The sequence below is a fragment of the Lycorma delicatula genome, chromosome 4 (assembly GCF_047948215.1).
Source record: "Lycorma delicatula isolate Av1 chromosome 4, ASM4794821v1, whole genome shotgun sequence".
Taxonomy (NCBI): domain Eukaryota; kingdom Metazoa; phylum Arthropoda; class Insecta; order Hemiptera; family Fulgoridae; genus Lycorma; species Lycorma delicatula.
Genome location: NC_134458.1, coordinates 57,838,833 through 57,847,750, shown reverse-complemented (window position 1 = coordinate 57,847,750; position 8,918 = coordinate 57,838,833). Strand labels below are relative to the sequence as shown.

The 8,918-nt window shown below is 37.8% G+C and overlaps 1 protein-coding gene across 1 annotated transcript in view; it reads left to right on the top strand.

Annotated features, from left to right (window-relative positions):
- Positions 1–1,049: 1,049 nt before the first annotated feature.
- Nrk (Neurospecific receptor kinase) overlaps positions 1,050–8,918 on the top strand; it is a 51,453-nt gene continuing 43,584 nt past the window's right edge. The window contains exon 1 of the mRNA XM_075363018.1: positions 1,050–1,619. The gene's annotated coding sequence lies outside the window, so the exon portion shown is untranslated. The remainder of the gene's footprint in view (positions 1,620–8,918) is intronic.

Sequence of the window (8,918 nt, the reverse complement as noted above, 5' to 3'; positions counted from 1 at the left end):
AAATAATGTACAATATTTTTTCTCAATATTTAAGAGTTTATAAAGAATATTACTAATCAGAAGTGAGTTATAAAAAAGCACAATTTCTGAGAAAAATCTTAACTTCAACAAAATTTGGATGTGACATTACAATAAACAATACCTGAAATTATAAAAATTGAATTACATTAGAGATCAATTGGTCAGTAATATTTGTTAGGCTTTATTAAATTATATATGTTGACAAATTGAACTATGTGAAACCGGGAACATAGACATATCTTTTAAACAAATAAGTGCGTGTAATTCAAGGATCTCGGTAACAAAGAACTAAAATTATTACAAGCAATGCATGTTCATTAATGATGTTAATGCACAGAAACAATTTTATTCTGTTACTGGAGAAAGATAAAAAGTACAAATTATTTTACAGGGGATGAAATTTAAATTTCATTAATAAGTTATTAGCAATGTTACTTTTCTTGATGATTCACATAGTTTTTTTTTTAATTAGCTCTTTTAAAAACAATTTATTTTAACAAAAATGCAATACATGAATTTATAAAACAGTGAAAAGAAATCTTTAATATTACCTGAATACTGTTTTTTATATTGGAATAAGGACCAAATTCCATTTTAATAATCAGTATTTCTGAATATATAATAATAAAATAGGAACTTTTACAACTTCGTTCATCTCAAATCCTACTTTCAAACACTTCAGTGTGACCAACCTTTTTATTATAATAATAAAAATATCTTATTAGCTTACGTACACAAAATTTCCAGAAAATATCGCGAAATATTACAAGTTAACAATATGTTTCTTAATTTCAGCTATAAACAGTTAATTTAATTGTGATAAAGATTTAAAAGTGATAATTATAGATTTATTTTTTAGTCTAATAAATACAATAAGAGACATTATTGTCTGTTTGATATTCTCTATTGATATTCTTTGTTCCATGTAATTTTTACATTATTTATGTGTTTATATAACCTTTTTTTTTGTGTAAAGGTCTAGAACATTTCAAAAATGAAGTATAGATATTTCGTAACCATGATTACACTGTTGGATAAGGCATGGCGTTACATGTTTTTGTTTTGTTAACGTAGTTGTGCATTTTAAATAACTAATTGACGAACTCGAAATTTTACACTTTAGTTTTAATTAGGGAGGCGAATTCTTACTTTATTTTAATTTGAAGGTTTTTAAAGATTTTTAAAACCACTGAAGATGCATGAAAGAAGATAGTTCAAATGTTGTGTGATGATCCTGACAGTTATCTTAAGATAATTCTTATCTTAATTTTGGTTATTTAAATTTGAAATTACTGATCAGAACGTTCACTCAGCCGTTTTTTTAATTTTTTTATTCAAATCATCGGTCTCCGATGGTTTTTATTTTGTTGATGAAGATTGTGATCTTTTTCTAACAGTTCTATGTGAAACGATGTCAGTGTTTTAGCTAACTTATTTAATTTAACAATAGCAGTTTCTCCGGCGACTTCATTCACTTTTGGTCAACTTCTGCAAACTTTTCCAATGAGGTCCTTGAATTTTACGAATGATTTCGTGTTGCAACATCTAGTATAAGCGATGACATTACAATCTGAAGCACTGAAGACTGTTTTGCCATAGTGAGTATTAGTATAGTTAGTGAAATTATTATTTTTATTTCATTCATGTAATACAATTCTCTTGTGAAATGTGCGGTAGGAAGTCAGATGTAGAGATTATATTAATACATTCTATTATAGGCGCGAGATTGATATAGTTTAAAACTTTGACTACCATGTTGATAGGTTACCTAAAAAAATAGTTAGTTAATGAGTTAAGTTGAAACAGGTCGATGCAGTGCATGTCATGGTGTATGAATGTTTTTGAATGAAAGGTATGCCTGCAACTACATTATAGAATGGTTTTCGAATGTACTGACCATAAAGCAGCATTAGTACTGAACAGATACATGTTAAAACTAATGTAGCCAATTAAATTGTTGATTAATTTAGCCACGAGGTGTATTAAAGAATCATTAAAAAAAGTTAATTAATTTGTTTGTTCAGGTATAGGAATGTATGGTTTCAAATTTTCTTAATGTATGAAACATCATTTCACTTTAAGGAATACTGCTTGCATTGAACTAACTCAGTGTAACTTAAATATGCTCGTTTCATTGTAGCTATGGATAGGAATCTATATTTTTTCGTTTTTGATTAGTTAAAAGTTGTTTATTTTTAGGTTGGGATCTTCTAAGCAAATATTGGAATCCTTGACTTGGATTTGGGAATTTTGATATTCTTCTTTTAAAAGTAAATTATTGGTTTTATTTTCATGATTGAAACCCTTAGTAATGACAATGAAAACATTTTTTGTAGGTTTTAGTGTAGGTGTCAATGTTAGAATCAAAGAATATTTATTATTTAAGGTTTTCTATTCAGTACAACCTACTGCACTAGAATCTTACAATGAAAGAACTTATATTTACTGCTATTTACAGTAACAATCTCCATTCATTTACAAAATATTGTAATAATTTATACTGTTTCTTAGGAGTATAGGTATTAAATACTTAGTCCCTTATTGTATATTTAGAGTTATCAAGTATTATAAATTATGTGAATATAACACATTGAGTAATTATTCTCGCCTAACAACAGCTAATTACATTATATTTTACATTCACAGGCTAAGACCTATGAGTAATGATTTTAGATTAAGTTGATTTACTGTTAATCTGTGTGTATAGAGAGAATACTTTAATTTTAGATAAAAATGATTGGCTCATGTCAAACAATACTTAATATTTTAAACAATAGTGCTTGATGTATAAAATTATTAAAAATTGTTAAGTGCTCACAAGATCAGGGTCACACAGCATTATCAGTAGTGTAGTCAATTAGCTATCAGTTTTGTGAGTTATGGCGACCTGTTCAGATGCAAATCCATTCTGTGGAGAGAGGTTAGGGTCAAGGTTAAGCCTTGTGGAGAGAGGATTAAACCATAAACTAACCTTAATAGTTGTCAGACTCGTAGTCGGCCATTGAAGATGATTGACCGCACCCTTTGTAAGGTGATTATTTGTTGGTTGTGTACATGACTAATAGCACAGAACATGTGGTGTAGTCTTTCTCTGTAGTGATTATATTTCTGTTTAAACATAAATTCAGCCAAGTTTGCTATGAGGTGATGCTAGGTATTGTCATACCTTGGTAATGTATTCTTAACCTCTCTTCTCAGAAGCCTAATGTTTACTTCTAGCTCTAACCTTAACCGTAACCTCTCTACACAGAATGGATTAGAATTTGAATAGGTTTCAGTAACTCACAAAACTGAGAGTACTGATAACACATTGTGGACTTTGACCATGCACAGGTCACTTGCTGTCCAACCTGTAATCTTGCATTTAGATGTTGTGTTTTCCTGATCCTAAGTATATTTACTGTGGTATATTAAAGTATAAACCAAATTGAAGTTGATCACGTAATTGCTCAGAATTACCGAATTATTAGATATGCTTTGGTCTAGGAAGTTAAATGACTTGTGTTCATATTTATTAGCAGAATACAAATTGGGATATAATTTATTTTTATGCATGTGTGATATTTTCTTACATTTCCTTTGTACGGAAGAATGATGTCATCAAAATAGCCATGCTAGTGTAATATTTTCTCCATATGTTGCTCTTTGTCTGTTATAAGTGTCTTCAAAGAGTTGTGAAAACTTTTCAGTCAAGAGATAAGAATATGGGTGAAGCCATTATTAGGCCTGGACAAGTATAGTGTTTTTTATCAGTAGAGTAATATTTTACTCTGTTATGGACTGTGTTAAGGTTTTAATCTAACTTATGGATTTTGATGGTGTGTTGTTTTTTTAATTGGCTCCATGGTGTGTTGATTTTTTTGTACTGATATATTATTGTGGAAATTTGGCATGTCAAAAGATGAAAGTGTAGAATGTATGTATCCTTAATTTTGTCTATAAGTTTTTATTTGTTCTTGACCTATTTTGAACTGTTGAATTTGATCTAATGGTTTTGTCCCTACGCCTAGCCGGATTTTGTATGAAGACTACAGCCTTATTAATGTTACTTATAGTTGATAGGGGTTGTTTTTTTGAGTTTTACTTGTGTCTGGAAATGTTTCCTTATGTTGTTATTAGTATTTTTTTGTTTAGGATTAGATTTTAGTTCCGTTTTATATTTTTTGTTAATACATTCTGTGGATTGTTAAAATGGATGCTACTTTTTTCTCTTTTATTTTGTATCCAGGAATTTGTGTAATCATATAGTTCTTTTATAAATTAGTATCGTATTAGTGTTCAAAATGTAAAGGTGTAAGTTGTATGTATAATTTTTTGTTAAGTATACCTTTCTTTTTGTGTAGTTGTTTATGTGCTATTACAGAGTTATTGTTGATTTGAATGATAGTGTCATGGTTGATCGTTTAGGTCATGGTTTTCTCTATGCTTTATGTATAACTTGCAAGTTGTAGGTATATTTTTGTCATGTTTCTGTAAGGCGATTTATAAAATTCAATTCTGTTGTACATAGTGTGTATGTGTTTCTTTTATCTGTAGATGTATGTACATTCTGTATTTTCAGTGCAGCGTTTATTATTATCATAGTTTTTATCAATGTGTGTTTTGTTAGTTTGTTGTATGATTTTATGTGCACACATTATCAGTCTTTCCTGAAGATATGTGAATATGTTGTAACATGTATAAAAAAGTTGGATGTCTGTGTTGTATGTAGTGATTAGATATCTTATGAATAAATATATCAGTTTTAGTGGGTTTTCTATGCATTTTAAAATGCATTTATTATCTAAATCCACCAAAAAAATGCAAATATGATGAAGTCAAGAATGTTATGTTGTTTGTTGTTTCATGTTGGGTTAACTTTCTATAAGACAATGTTACTCAATCATTGTTTCCATTAAAAATTTAGCCCCAAACTTATATCTTGTTGCAGTTGTAAGCAACAGATTAATTAATTGTTTTACCTCACTATATCCAAAAGAGATAAACACTCTCCAAGTATACACAAACTCTGCTACAACTGACACTTACTCACAACACTTCTAAATGTTAAAAAAAAAAATTTTACATTACAAGCGTGTTAGATTGCCAATTATGTACATCTTTTGTCAGCTTACAGCCTCATTGAATAACTACACAATATGACATGCGGCAAAGGTTAATGGCTACCTTTTTTTTTACTTAGAGGAGAGGAATACCATTTACATACAAAGTGTTGGGCTTGCTAACTGGTTCCACAATATGCTATCGAGTACGTATGTGTGCCTGCACCCAACCGACTAAATTTCCACCTCTGATAGTCCTCCCCCTTTCTGGAAACTGGTGTGAGGCATTACTTCAGAAAGGGGAACTTACTTTTCTGCCCCGGGAATCAGAGTGACCATGGGTTAACTACATCCAGGCGACCCCCACAGGTTCGGGAGGCCCCCTGTACAGTTACCTGCAACTCTGTCCTTTACACCAGAGCTCTCAGGCGCCTGTCTATTTTTTGCTTCTTCCTCCATTCAAAGCATTTCCATAACTACTCTGGAATACCTAACCACAGCAAGCCAGTGCTCTTCTTTGGTTAGCATGGAATCCATAACTCCCTTGGGCGGGAACATAACCTTAGTACCCATCCCAATCACGTATGGAAGACACCCGCATTGTGACGCTTCCGGTCGGCATACCATAGCTCCCTTCCTAGCCCTGATAGGCTTTAATGAGTCGTCATTCGCCCTCTAACTTTTTACATCTCATAGTAATAAGCCAGGCCTCGTTGGAATGTCACCGATGTAAATGCTTCGGTAGACATTTACATCGGTGATTTTTAAACCCAGCTTTTGCCTTCGCTATAGTCCTCGTCCGGACATCTTGAATGTCCTACATCGTTGCCCTCTGAACTAGCTAACGGAGTTCGCGGAAGTAATAGTTCTACTTTTACTGAGCCAATTCTAGTAAATGTCTTGTAAATTCGAGGTAAATTAAACAACATACCACCAAAAATGTTGTTCGCAACAACGAAATTTAGTCCTAGTTCCCTTAGTGAACTCAACCTTTCAATTTATACCCCAGACTTAGGTTAATGTACGGACTCCGGTTTGGTCTACAAGGGAGAGGCGGACATACCTCCTACTCTCACTCAGCTCCATTGCAGAGTCCCGCGTGACATTGGCTTCTACCATCGTCGAAATGGCGCTACCCCTCACGGCTGCATGGGATCCATGCCCGCGGCAGTGCAGTCGCCATCCCGCTGACAGTGATGTTTGCTCATTCAAAAACCGCCCTCGTCAGAACGGCGCTACACCTCACGGCTGTATGGTAACCCATACCCTCGGCAGTGCAGTTGCCGTTCCGCCGACAGCTAACATTGAAAATAATCACCACAATTTCTACGGCTCGATGCTAATACGCCTACCTTCTACCAATCAATTGCCCAGGCGGTCCCTAGCTATCCGAGGTGCTACTCTATTATACGCCTTCTGTCGTCCTGCTCAGGGCGAGGAAACGGAGGAAGTCAGCAACAATTGTCCATTCTCTGCTAGTCTTCCAGTTGACTGGCAGATCAAAGAGGAATCCCCTCTCTCGAGTTCCCTAACAATTCTGGTACGTTCAGTCTCTTACAGGGGACAAACATAAAGAACATGGTCTACAGAGTCATCGACTCTACAGTCTGGACCAAGCCGGAGTCAATCAAACCAAACCTAGCCAAACTATTCCTAAAGGCACCATGTCCTGAAAGGAATTGAGTTGTATACGATTGGGGGGAGACCCACCTATTTGCTCGCACATCCCTAACATTTGGAAAGATACCATACGTGTATCGACCAGTAGAAGAATTGTTCAACCTAGCTTGCCAAGAGTTAAAACCTTGGTCTTCAATTTCTCGCATACGCCCAGAAGTAAGAAGGCCTCCCTTCTTGGAAATATACCGCTTGCTACGTTCCGTAGCTAGAATATCAATTTGTTTAATGCCAGCGATCACAGAGACTGCCGCTTTCGAGATAGTTCTGTCGCCACCGACAACAGCTAACAATAGAAGACGCTTGACTCGCAATAGAATGTCCCTATAACTTTGGAATTGTAAACGATGAGCTCAGACGGGCGCAGCGTACATTATGGTCTCGCAGACACCTTTGTAAAGAATACGCATGGTACGATAATTCAACCCCCAGTCGGGATGGATGACTCTACGAACACCAAAGGGGAGGCATCTATAGCCTTCCTTGCGACAAAATTTAGGTACTCCCTGAATTGAAGCGTCTCATCAAGGATGACACCCAGATATTTCTGAACGGTAACATACTTAATCGGAAGGCCATCCATCACGACCCGCGGGTGACGGGTCGCGGCTAGACGACCTTTAAGAAGCATCATAGTGGTTTTCTCCGCACTGAAAACCATCTTATGCTGAAGACTTCACAACCTAAGAACCTTACATGCCTGCATCGCTCTGAGCTCTATCTCGGCACGCGAGTTGCCCTCGACCAGCAGCAACCCATCGTCGGCATTAGCCACGATTGGCATTAGCCAATGGGCATCCGCAATCGCATGAGAGAGTCGAACTCAACGATCCAGACGAGTGGACCTAGAACACTGCCCTGTGGACAACCTTTAGACAGGGTCTTTCCTACTTCCGAGTCGCCGTCACGAAGACGACGGTTCTGTCGCTGAAGTAGCTCGAGAGAGTTCCAATCACATTTAACGTGCACCCACGCTACTGAAATTGAAACAAGGCAGAGGGCTACCACAAGTTATTGAAGGCCCCAGATATTTCCAAAAAGACGCTGAGTACATATTTGCACTCGCTGGACGAAGCGAGATCCATTACCCTAAGTATTGCGTCCTCTGTGCCCTTGGCGGGGCGACCTTCGTACCCAGGAGTACTTCAAGTTTCTTCTCTCCCCCCCCCCTCAAATTAGCTACAGAAAGCGGAGCTTACCTTCCGGCTCCGGTCATCGGAGTGACCGCGGGTTTCCCGCATCCAGGCGACCCTCACATGGTCGGGAGGTCCCCTAGACATTCGCCCGCGGCTCAGTCCTCCGCATCGGAATTCTCGGGCATCTGTCTGCTTTCCTTGCTTCTTCCGCCATCCGAAGCCTCTCCATGACTGCTCTGAAATACCTGGCCGCAGCAAGCCAATGCTCTTCTTTGACCAGCATGAAGTCCATAAGCTCCTCAGGCGGGAATAGAACCATCGTACCCAGGAGTGCAAGCATTTCGCCTCTCTCCATAGCGATTCGGGGGCACTCAAAGAAAACATGCTGCGCCGTTTCTTCCGTTCCGTAATTAGGGCACGTTTCCCCGCAGTCTAGTCCGAAATGATATAAATATGCCCTGAAGCCCCCATGACCCGTCAGCATTTGAGTGAGGTAAAAATCCAACAAGCCATGGGGTCTCGCAATTCATCTGCTAATATCACGAATTATCCTGTGGGTCCACCTGTCTTTCGTCCCCTTTTCCCACCTCTCCTGCCATGCCCTCAAAGTGTCCTTCTCAATCGCCGTCTTCGCCACGTTCCTGTCCGCAGGAGTCAAGTCACCAGACTCGCGCATTCTGGGCCGTAATGCAACCACAACATCCACCGGCCAAATACCCGTGATGACCTCAAGTGCCTCTCTGAATGTAGTTCTATAAGCAGATGCCACCTGCAGACCGCATCTCCTGTGTAGCGACTTACTCTATACTTGCGGTATTTCATAGCAGACGGCCTTATTTCCGCCCAGTAAAGGACCGCAGCGTAGGCAACCCCAGAGCCTTCTTCTCTGCTGCCGGGACCCCCCCCCACAGTTCGGCAGGATGCCCGCAATGAGACACATGGCCCGACCGCATGGATGCCGAACCGCAACCGCGCGTCTACCCATATGCCTAAATACTTAATTGCGGGTTTGGATCGCACACACCTGCCCTCCAACTCTACT